Source organism: Pelophylax lessonae, assembly GCF_965119305.1.
Source record: "Pelophylax lessonae genome assembly, chromosome: 9".
NCBI classification, from domain to species: domain Eukaryota; kingdom Metazoa; phylum Chordata; class Amphibia; order Anura; family Ranidae; genus Pelophylax; species Pelophylax lessonae.
This window is the reverse complement of record NC_138776.1, coordinates 14,935,892-14,948,021: the sequence shown is the minus strand read 5'-3', so window position 1 is coordinate 14,948,021 and position 12,130 is coordinate 14,935,892. Positions and strand designations below refer to the sequence as shown.

Genomic DNA, 12,130 nt, shown 5'->3' with positions numbered 1-12,130 from the left:
CAATATACAAAAAAAATGGGCTAACTTTACTTTTTAGTATTTTTTAAAATTAGTGAAATGTGATTTTTCAAAATGTTTCCAAAAAAATGGCGCTTTAAAGACCGCTGCGCAAATACCGCGTGATAAAAAATATTGCAATGACCGACATTTTATTCTCCAGGGTCTTTGCTAAAAAAATATATATAATGTTTGGGGGTTCTAAGTAGTTTTCTAGGAAAAAATACTGGTTTTAACGCGTGAACAAAAAGTGTCCGAAATAGGGCTGGGGCTTAAGTGGTTAAAAAAACTACTTGCAATACTTAAGTACAAAAAATGTTGAATACTTTAGTACTTCTACTCAAGTCACTTTTTGATCAAGCACTTGAACTTTTACGCAAGTATGGGTTTTGAGTACTTTACACAACTCTGCAAAAAGCAAATATTCCTGTTATACAGTAGACAGTAAAATGTGTAAACCAACCATATATAGATCTTCTGAAATAATATATGTTATGACAGTGCACAAAAACACAAAAGTGTACAAAAATGCAATTTGAAATACAAAATCCAAGTGAGGTAACCAATGCCCATGATGAATATAGCACAAAAGTGCACAAAAATACAAAAGGGTACAAAGGTACAAAGTAAAATGCAAAGTCCAAGTGAGAGTGACAAATGTCCGTGGTAAATAAATCAAGCAAAACAGGTAACGTTCTAAGTGACAGCCAGAAAACAACTTAATGTGCCTGATGTCTCCTGCTCCAATCCCCCAGCTCTGCTGATCCTCTGCCGCTCATTGCTCTCTCTCCGGTCCCCGCTCCCCTTCTGCTATAGCAAACTGTGGCCCTCCAGATGTTTCAGAACTACAAATCCCATGAGGCATAGCAAGACTCTGACAGACACAAGCATGACACCCAGAAGCAGAGGCATGATGGGACTTGTAGTTTTGCAACAGCTGGAGGGCCACAGTTTGCATATCTCTGTGCTATAGCATTCCTATGTTGCACACCACGTGTGCCGTCTGCTAGTTTCTCCTGCTCCGGTCCCCCAGCTCTGCTGATCCTCTGCCGCTCATTGCTCTCTCTCCGATCCCCACTCCCCTTCTGCTACAGCATTCCTATGTTGCACACCACATGTGCCGTCTCCTAGTTTCTCCTGCTCCAGTCCCCCAGCTCTGCTGATCCTCTGCCGCTCATTGCTCTCTCTCCGATCCCCGCTCCCCTTCTGCTACAGCATTCCTATGTTGCACACCACGTGTGCTGTCTGTAAGTTTCTCCTGCTCCAGTCCCCCAGCTCTGCTGATCCTCTGCCGCTCATTGCTCTCTCTCCGATCCCCGCTCCCCTTCTGCTACAGCATTCCTATGTTGCACACCACATGTGCCGTCTCCTAGTTTCTCCTGCTCCAGTCCCCCAGCTCTGCTGATCCTCTGCCGCTCATTGCTCTCTCTCCGGTCCCCGCTCCCCTTCTGCTATAGCATTTCTATGTTGCACACCACGTGTGCTGTCTGTAAGTTTCTCCTGCTCCAGTCCCCCAGCTCTGCTGATCCTCTGCCGCTCATTGCTCTTTCTCCGGTCCCCGCTCCCCTTCTGCTATAGCAAACTGTGGCCCTCCAGATGTTTCAGAACTACAAATCCCATGAGGCATAGCAAGACTCTGACAGACACAAGCATGACACCCAGAAGCAGAGGCATGATGGGACTTGTAGTTTTGCAACAGCTGGAGGGCCACAGTTTGCATATCTCTGTGCTATAGCATTCCTATGTTGCACACCACATGTGCCGTCTGCTAGTCTCTCCTGCTCCGGTCCCCCAGCTCTGCTGATCCTCTGCTACTCATTGCTCTCTCTCTGATCCCTGCTCCCCTTCTGCTACAGCATTCCTATGTTGCACACCACATGTGCCGTCTGCTAGTCTCTCCTGCTCCGGTCCCCCAGCTCTGCTGATCCTCTGCTACTCATTGCTCTCTCTCTGATCCCTGCTCCCCTTCTGCTACAGCATTCCTATGTTGCACACCACATGTGCCGTCTGCTAGTTTCTCCTGCTCCAGTCCCCCAGCTCTGCTGATCCTCTGCCGCTTATTGCTCTTTCTCCGCTCCCCGCTCCCCTTCTGCTATAGCAAACTGTGGCCCTCCAGATATTTCAGAACTACAAATCCCATGAGGCATAGCAAGACTCTGACAGACACAAGCATGACACCCAGAAGCAGAGGCATGATGGGACTTGTAGTTTTGCAACAGCTGGAGGGCCACAGTTTGCATATCTCTGTGCTATAGCATTCCTATGTTGCACACCATGTGTGCCGTCTGCTAGTTTCTCCTGCTCCTGTCCCCCAGCTCTGCTGATCCTCTGCCGCTCATTGCTCTCTCTCCGATCCCCACTCCCCTTCTGCTACAGCATTCCTATGTTGCACACCACGTGTGCCGTCTCCTAGTTTCTCCTGCTCCTGTCCCCCAGCTCTGCTGATCCTCTGCCGCTCATTGCTCTCTCTCCGATCCCCACTCCCCTTCTGCTACAGCATTCCTATGTTGCACACCACGTGTGCCGTCTCCTAGTTTCTCCTGCTCCGGTCCCCCAGCTCTGCTGATCCTCTGCCGCTCATTGCTCTCTCTCTCCGATCCCCGCTCCCCTTCTGCTACAGCATTTCTATGTTGCACACCACGTATGGCATCTGCTAGTTGTTCTACTTCTGTCCTGACCTGCTCACCTTCCTGCTGCTCCAGGCTGCACACCAGATATGCACCAGACACTTCCAGAAAATATACACAAGAACAGGAAGTGACTGCTGATAACGGCTTTTTGGTTCTCCTGGTGGTCTCCCAGTGCATCCTGGGATATCTTATACCTGCAATACCTCCAAAACAAAGCAAAGCAAACACTGAATAAAAACCCCTCAAAATCTGCAGGTGCTGTTATCAAACATTGTCATAGACTTCTATGGAGGCTTTGGAGACACTATAAAGCGCCATGAAAGATAATTTGTGAAAAGAAGCAAACACAATGGGTGACCAGGACTCTAACTAAGGTCACCATTTTATTTAGTGACAGGCGCTTTGATTGGCATTCAGAGTGCTTTAAAAAAGAGTGTCCAATGCCATTTTTTGAAAAAAGTATAAACAAGCTCTTAAAGCGGAGTTCCGGCCTCAAAAATTACTTTGGGCCATCCGCATGCGGACATTAACCTGAAAAAGAAATGGATACTCCCGATTTTTTTTTTTTGTTTACTTACCTTGTTATAGAAGAAAATATACTCACCTTCCTTCCACTTCCTCCCTCTGCGGCAGCGGCCCGCGCCGTCTCTTCCGGCTTGCGATGACTCCTGGGAGCTGAATGTCATCGCTCCCAGGAGTCAATGCACCTGCACCGGACCCGCTCGTCACTTCCGGTGCAGGCGCGGCATTCACTGCTAAACAGCTTCTGGGCATGCCCAGGTACTTTGCAGGGATGCCGCGCCTGCACCGGAAGTGACGAGCGGGGCCAGTGCAGTGCATTGTGGGACTCCGACGTCACCGAAGAGGAGGCAGAAGAGGACGCGCTGGCTTCAGCTGCCCACACCTGAGATGGCAGCGCTGGAGAAGAAATTTTCAAGGTAAGTATTTCTTCTAAAAGGTAAGTGCGACCCGGGACAGTTCAGAGGCTATCCATTGTGGAATGCACTAGCCCCGACTGTCCCGGGGGTATTTTTAGCTAAATTTCACCCCCGAGGCCAGAACTCCGCTTTAACTTTCTGTGTCAATCTTTTTATTAAAGTTTAGAGTAACATGAAATGACATTGTTGGGTAGCACACAGTAGTACAAAATAAAACTGACAACATAAAAAGTACATAATAAAAAAAAAAAAGAAAAAATTTGGCGACAATAGTAGATAAAAGATTGTAAGGGTTTCGCTAAGAACCCATAGACCAGGCATCACTAAATGTCGGCCCGCAGTCCGAGTCCGGCCCCCATCACTCTCCTTCCCGGACCGCAACTGTCACGCTTTCTTTACAGAGCCGACAGCGGGAGGCGGGACAGTTCTGGAGGGAAGGCGGGAACTGCCCAAGGTAAACAAGCCAGTGATTGGTTGCCAAGATGAAGGGCAATCTAAGCAACCAATCACCATCTTGCAGCTTCTGTCCTCTATTCAGACCTGGTAAGCTTCGAGTCCTCCTGTCTGTGTAAGGTAGGGGAGATGGAATGTGGGACGGGGGAGAGGCGCTGAGTACTGCAAAGAAGAGTACTCTGTGTGTGAGGCTTTAAGTACTGTACTGTCGGGGGGTTAAGGCTGAGTACTGTAATGTCAGGGGGGGGGGGGGCTGAGTACTGTAAAGAGGGGGCTGAAGACAGTATTGAGGGTAACTGAAAAACTTTGCACCCTGCCTTGATCAGGGCAACATTAATAATGCCCTTAGGTAGGCGTGTTGTCCAGGATTGGCAATCCTCCACTTCAAAGGCCATGCCCAGGTCCCTCTCCCAAACAATTTAATAGGGGAGTTTCAATGAAGGGGAGACAAAAGATTTGTACAGCATGGAGATGCAGCCCAGCTAGAGAGTCTCTTGTATACATCTGTTTTCAAATTGCATACGAAATACCAGATCAGGACTTTTCTTCTGCAAAGAGCGAAGAACATTATGTATTTGTTGTAAGCAGAAGCTCTCAGCTGGGGGCATATCCAAATCCTGCACAAAATACGAAGGGGGGCACACCCCTGTATGGTCAAGGAAGTTTCCTTTGCGATAAAGTCCCTTATTCATCCACCAGCTAAATTGAGCAAGTGACATACCTGGAGGAAATTATGGGTTATTGAATAAGGGCGCTACTGGGGCGTGGGGGCGAGCAGAGAGGCCATGGTCTGCAAGTCAAGTCCCAAAGGTTAAGAGAAAGGAAGAGCGTGGGGCACAAAATGGCCTTTCGATACCTGGAGGGGGTCAAAAGCACTAAGTCTATGGGCAGCGGGGAGCTTGCTTGGGCCTCTAAAGTTGTCTGGTCTGTAATAAGTATGGTGTAGTTGACATAGCTGCGTAAGTTGGGCTGCAATGTAATATTTCCAAAACTCCATGACCCCCCAAGCCACCCAAGTCTTTGGGTGCATACATACTAGCCCGGGCCAGTCTACTGCCCCCAGCACCTCATTTAGTTTAAATATTTTTGTTTGGAATCCCCTCAAGGCCTCTATTGCTTCTTAAAAAAGTAGGGTCCTAAAATAATATAGTACTTTGGGCAAAACCATCATCTTTACAGAGGCAATCCTACCCATCCAAGACAGGGTTGCATCAGACCAAGGCCTCAAATCCTCCAACGGCTTAGTAAATAGCGCTGGATAGTTGGCATCTTTAAGTTTATAAACAAAGGGCCAGTTTACTATTCTTGATACTTAAAAGGGGCCAGGCTGTGCCCAGTGGGAGTAAACAATGCCCCATCTTTGGTATTAGGGGGAGAAATAGTGCCCCATCATTGGTGTCAGTGCGAAGAATAGTGCCCCATCGTCGGGTGTCCCTGGGAAGAATAGTGCCCCATTAGTGTCAGTGGGAGGAGTTATGTCCCATTGTTGGGGTCAGTGGAAGGAATGGTGCCCATCATTGTTGCCAGAAGGAGGAATTATGCCCCATCACTGGTGTCAGAGCAAGGAATAGTGTCCCATCGTTGGGGTCAGTGGAAGGAATGTTGCTCATCATTGTTGCCAGAGGGAGGAATTATGCCCCATCACTGGTGTCAGAGCAAGGAATAGTGTCCCATCGTTGGGGTCAGTGGAAGGAATGGTGCCCATCATTGTTGCCAGAAGGAGGAATTATGCCCCATCACTGGTGTCAGAGCAAGGAATAGTGTCCCATCGTTGGGGTCAGTGGAAGGAATGGTGCCCATCATTGTTGCCAGAGGGAGGAATTATGCCCCATCACTGGTGTCAGAGCAAGGACTAGTGTCCCATCGTTGGGGTCAGTGGATGGAATAGTGCCCATCATTGTTGCCAGAGGGAGGAATTATGCCCCATCATTGATGTCAGAGCAAGGAATAGTGTCCCATTGTTGGGGTCAGTGGAAGGAATGGTGCCCATCATTGTTGCCAGAGGGAGGAATTATGCCCCATCATTGATGTCAGAGCAAGGAATAGTGTCCCATCGTTGATATCAATGGGAGGAATACTGCCCCACTGTTGTTGTAAGAGGGAGGAATACTGCCCCATTATTGGTATTAATAGGAGGAATTTTGCCCCCTTGTTGGTGTCAGTGGAAGAAATAGTGCCCCATCATTGGTGTCAGTAGGAGGAATTATGCCCCGTTGTTAGTGTTAGTGGAAGAAATAGTGCCCCGTCGTTGGTGTCAGTAGGAGGAATTATGCCCCGTTGTTAGTGTCAGTGGAAGAAATAGTGCCCCATCGTTGGTGTCAGTAGGAGGAATTATGCCCCGTTGTTAGTGTTAGTGGAAGAAATAGTGCCCCGTCGTTGGTGTCAGTAGGAGGAATTATGCCCCGTTGTTAGTGTCAGTGGAAGAAATAGTGCCCCGTCGTTGGTGTCAGTAGGAGGAATTATGCCCCGTTGTTAGTGTCAGTGGAAGAAATAGTGCCCCATCGTTGGTGTCAGTAGGAGGAATTATGCCCCCGTCATTGGAGTCAGTGGCAAGAATTATGCTCCATTGTTGGTGTCAGAGGAAAGAATAATGCCTCAAGGGATAAAGGCTTGCAAAGGGCCACATCCATCAGCTTGGAGGCTGCTTTTCTATTGTGTATGCATGCTCTTTGCCATTCTGACCCTGTTTTGCATTACAGATTGTAACTTGTAAATTGCATCCATTTAGTAAACTGCAAGTTAGAGATATTCTCTATGATCATTCAGCCAATTACACATACTATACCCCTTTAGCACCTTATGTCTTATATGTAAGCTAATTGCATTTCTCTTCATTGCTATTACATAATGCAGGTCAGTGACCAGAAGTTTCCATAAAATACAAAAAAAACCTCTGCCCCGGCTTCCTGCTTAATATAACCCGGGCAGTCAGTGAAGATTTTCGTATCACAATGGAAACATGGAGGTTCTCATTGGTGGCCCACTTTAGAAAACGCTACTCAGGCTCCAGCTACACAGGAGAGTATTAGTAGTTAATTTATACTTCTTAAAATTGCTAGTGATTGATCGCAATGAGCAGCAGTTGATTGCTAAACCAGAGCAAAAATTGGCTCGCTGTGCAGTAAGTAGAAGGATTGATTGCTACTTGTGTAGCTTACGCTGTGGGGAACCGTCTGCTTATCAATCAGCTGCTACTTATACCAATCACTGGTGATTTTTAGTAGCATGACTGAGTAGCTCTAACCAGAGGAGATGGCCGCCAATACCAGTCAACCTAATTTTGAGCACACTGAGAAGAGTTGAAACCTCTATCAAGTTTTTATTGTTGGGACTCTGTGGGGGGTGAGGTTGGGGGGGATTTCCCATCACTTCTGTCAGGACAAGAAGTAATTGGACATCTATGCAAAAGGGACGGCCAACAGATCACATATATAGTAGAGTGGGGAAGGGTTAAACTTTTTATATAGTTAGGAAGTTCAGACTTTCTAACACAATGACAACCTTGCCTCCCCCCCATCTCTTGTATTGGCATCATGAGGAAGGAAGGGGATTAGTATCAACTATCATTTCCAGAATGAGACAATTGAAATCAGTCTACATATTTCTCTCATATTAGAGGAGTAGAGTTCTATGAATAGTGTTTACAAGGAATGTAACATAATCCTGTTCATTTGTCGGTTATGTTGGTGGTGTAATGTTCTACCTATAGTGTGTACGAGAGGTGGAACATGAGCATGTCCAGTGCTCATGATTTTGGCGGTGTGGTATTCTATGTATAGTATGTAAAAAAATTACTATCATGTCCACTGGTTTTTCACATTGGAGCTGTAGGGTTCTACATATAATATGTAATAAAATTGTGACAAAATTGGATCCAGTAGTTTGTCGCGTTGGAGCTGTAGGGTTCTATGTATAGTATGTGAAATAAGGGAATAATAACCGCGCTAAAGGAACAGATAAATTGGGACAGCAGCAACTTCAAGTGTGACCACTGTGAAACTTGATTTGTTTGTTGGGTTTTACGCTATTGCGTTACTTTTTTGCTTTTCATGATCCTATGTCCACTGAGTTGATCGATCATAGAGGCTTGAATCTACTGTCAAGGTGACAAGTTTCCACGCAGCGAGACTGCCTTTCTCTTACCTTCATCTGGTAAGCACATACCCTCAAGGGAGCTTGATCCTGGAATTTATCAATAATATATCTTTGGACTTTTATGGACGTCACATCTCCATCTAATATATTTAGCGCGACTTATCTATGTATAGTATGTAATAGAATTGTGACACGATTAGGTCTGGTGGTTGGGAATGTTGGCAGTTTAGGGTTCTATGTATAGTGTGTAATATAATTGGGACATGATTAGGTCCAGTGGCTGGGCATGTTGGAGCTGTAGGGTTCCATGTATAGTATGTAATAGAATTGTGACACGATTAGGTCTGGTGGTTGGGAATGTTGGAAGGTTATGGTTCTATGTATAGTGTGTAATAGAATTGGGACATGATTAGGTCCAGTGGTTGGGCATGTTGGAACTATAGGGTTCTATGTATAGTATGTAATAGAATTGTGACACGATTAGGTCTGGTGGTTGGAAATGTTGGAAGTTTAGGGTGCTATGTATAGTGTGTAATATAATTGGGACATGATTAGGTCCAGTGGTTGGGCATGTTAGAGCTGTAGGGTTCTATGTATAGTATGTAATAGAATTGTGACACGATTAGGTCTGGTGGTTGGGAATGTTGGAGGTGTAGGGTTCTATGTATAGCGTGTAATAGAATTGTGACATGATTAGGGCCAGTGATTGGGCATGTTGGAGGTGTAGGGTTCTATGTATAGCGTGTAATAGAATTGTGACATGATTAGGGCCAGTGGTTGGGCATGTTGGAGGTGTAGGGTTCTATGTATAGCGTGTAATAGAATTGTGACATGATTAGGACCAGTGCTTGGTCATGGTCGGGGTGTAAAGGTAAAGAGTAACAAAACTGCATTAGTATTACACCCATCGGTTGCATCACGTTGGGAGGTTTCCATCCTGACTTAGAATATAAAATACATCTACTTGGTCATGTTGGAGGTGTAGGGTTCTATTTATAGTGTGTAATATAATTGTGGTTGGTTATGTTGAAGGTCTAAGTCCCGGTTCACACTGGGGCGACCTGTGAGGCGACCAGGTCGCCTCACAGGTCTCCGTAGGTCGCCTCCCATAGGGAAGCTGCGGACCCGTTCTAATAGGAGCGTCTCCCCTATGTGAACGGGGCCTAAAGGTACTATGTATAGTGTAAAAGAATTGCGATATGTTTGGGTCCAGTGGAGGGTCATGTTAAAAATATTGTGAACCCTTTTTTTTTTTTTCCCCCAAAAAAAAACAAAAGACACAACACATGTTATACTTGCCTCCTCTACGTGGTTGATTTTGCACAGGACAGCCCAGAGCCTCCTCTTCTCGGGTCCCTTGTTCCTGCTCCTTGGCCCCTCTCTCCTAGGGAGTGCCCCCACAGCACGCAAGGTTTGGTCTTGCATGCGTTGGCCTTCCATGTGCTCCTTGCTGTGAAGGCCAGTTATAGAGAGGGAATGAGGGCAAGGGCCATATCGTTTTTTTTTTTTATTGATGTATACTGGTGAGGGGACACAGTGGACACCTTTGCTGCCATTGTGCTATGTGCTGGGCGTCCATTTTGTCCCTGTGACCTTAAGGAGGGTTGGGCCACCTCCAAGCCCACCTGCCCCCTAGCTATCCATTAGAATGCATGTGCTCTCACTGTAGAAACTCTCACATTTACAGGAGTTAGGACTGCACGTAATACAGGGTGCCGTGAAGTGGCCCTGCAGCTTACGCATGCGTTTGCAAAGGTTTGCAAACTAAACCCCTGCTTTTTACGCACACTGTTAGAGAAGTTAATTTGGTTGGTAAGCAAACTGGTTGGTGAGTTGAGCTGGGAATTTCTCTGGTTTTGTCTTCCACAGCAAGAGGGCAACAGGAAAGAGTAATATAAGTCACCATTCACTACACAGAAAAAAAAAAAAAAAAACAGATGGCTTTATAGCAGGCACAAGCAACCTAAAGCCTTCCAGCTGTCATGGAGCCACCATACCACTTTGGCTTGCCTGGGCAAGGTGGTACATTTTCTGGTTTTGTCTTCCACAGCAAGCAGCTTGATATGTGGGCACCCGAGCCGAGCTGCAGCTCTGTCTGTCTATTCAGACATGGAGCTGCCGTTCGGACCTGCCCCTTCTCTCTCCTGATTAGCTAACTGACTTTGATTGACAGCTGCAGGAGCCAATGGTGCCAGGGCTGTGTCCCAGCCAATTAGGAGAGAGAGTCCCGGAGGGCCAAGGGACTCGTGGACATCGCTGGACAGAGATGGAGCTCATAAAGTATTAAGGGGTGCTGGGGAGGCTGCTACAGGAGTCCGGGACACTCCCTGCCAATTAGGAGGGAGAGTCCCGGACGGCCAAGGGACTCGTGGACATGACTGGACAGAGATGGAGCTCAGAAAATATTAAGGGGTGCTGGGGAGGCTGCTACACCCAGAAGGCTTTTTATCTTAATGCAAAGAATGCATTAAGATGAAAACCTTCTGAATTTACAACCCCTTTAGGGTCTAGGTCAGGGATCCCCAAACTACAGCCCTCCAGCTGTTGCGGAACTACACATCCCATGAGGCATTGTAAAACTCTGACATTCACAGACATGACCAGGCATGATGGGAATTGTAGTTCCTGAACAACTGGAGGGCCATAGTTTGAAGACCCTTGGTCTACGTCAGGGGTGTCCAAACTACGGCCCTCCAGCTTTCTTGGAACTACACTGCCCATGAGGCATTTTAAATCTCTGACATTCATAGACATAACTAGGCATGATGGGAATTGTAGTTCCTGAACAGTTGGAGGGCCATAGTTTGGACACCCCTGGTCTAGGTAAAGAGTAACAGAATTGCATTTTGATTACATCCATCAATTACTTCACATTGGGAGGTTAGAAACATAGAAAAGGGATGGCAAAACAAAGAGTAGTCCACCGAGTCTGCCCATTTCTATCTGGACTTTGTATAGAATACAAAATGTCTACTGGTCTGGTCATCTTTACCTAAAACATGATACGATTTTCCCCAAAAAAATGAATTTAAATTTATTACACCACAAAAAAAGAAAAATGAAAGGAAGAGAGGAAACATTCACACATAGAAATCCATCTAGAGTTTATTATACAATATATTTATAAAGAAAGCAGAGACAAGGAACCTCAGATGCAAAGACTCTGCTCATGGTGGGGAGGGGATACAATGATTCGGGAGGACATTATGGAACGAAAAAGCTGGATTCGTTATTCATTAGTACCATACAGGACTCAATGGCACAATTGATGCAATGTCAATATGTGGGTGCGCATGTTGGCAACATTAAGAGGGCAACAGGAAAGAGTAATATAAGTCACCATTCACTACATAGAAAAAAAAAAAAAAAACAGACGGATTTATAGCAGGCACAAGCAACCTAAGGCCTTCCAGCTGCAATGGAGCCACCATACCACTTTGGCTTGCCTGAACAAGGTGGCACTTGTGGGCTCCTGTCATGAAGCCACCATACCACTTTGGCTTGCCTGGGCAAGGTGGCACTTGTGGGCTCCTGTCATGGAGCCACCATACCACTTTGGCTTGCCTGGGCAAGGTGGCACTTGTGGGCACCTGTCATGGAGCCACTATACCACTTTGGCTTGCCTGGGCAAGGTGGCACTTGTGGGCTCCTGTCATGGAGCCACCATACCACTTTGGCTTGCCTGGGCAAGGGGTGGCACTTGTGGGCTCCTGTCATGGAGCCACCATACCACTTTGGCTTGCCTGGGCAAGGTGGCACTTGTGGGCTGCCATCATGGAGCCACCATACCAATTTGGCGGTGGCACTTGTGGGCTCCATCAACAGCTAAAGACCACACATTGCCCCTGCCTGCCTTATGGCATTCTTGATCCCCCTTTTTTTATATTGTATTCTGATAACAAAAAATATATATAGTACACACACATTTATATATACATATATATACTATGAGGCTCCTATATGACCTCCTACAAGTGAGAATACATAGGAAAAAAAAGACATGGGATTTACAATGAA

The 12,130-nt window shown here is 46.4% G+C and overlaps 1 long non-coding RNA gene across 1 annotated transcript; it reads right to left on the bottom strand.

Moving 5' to 3' along the window:
* Positions 1-11,200: 11,200 nt before the first annotated feature.
* Positions 11,201-11,763, bottom strand: LOC309563811. The gene is made up of 2 exons (XR_014225743.1): positions 11,704-11,763; positions 11,201-11,526 (listed from the first exon to the last, which is right to left on the bottom strand). It is a non-coding gene; the product is annotated as an uncharacterized lncRNA (long non-coding RNA).
* Positions 11,764-12,130: the final 367 nt, after the last annotated feature.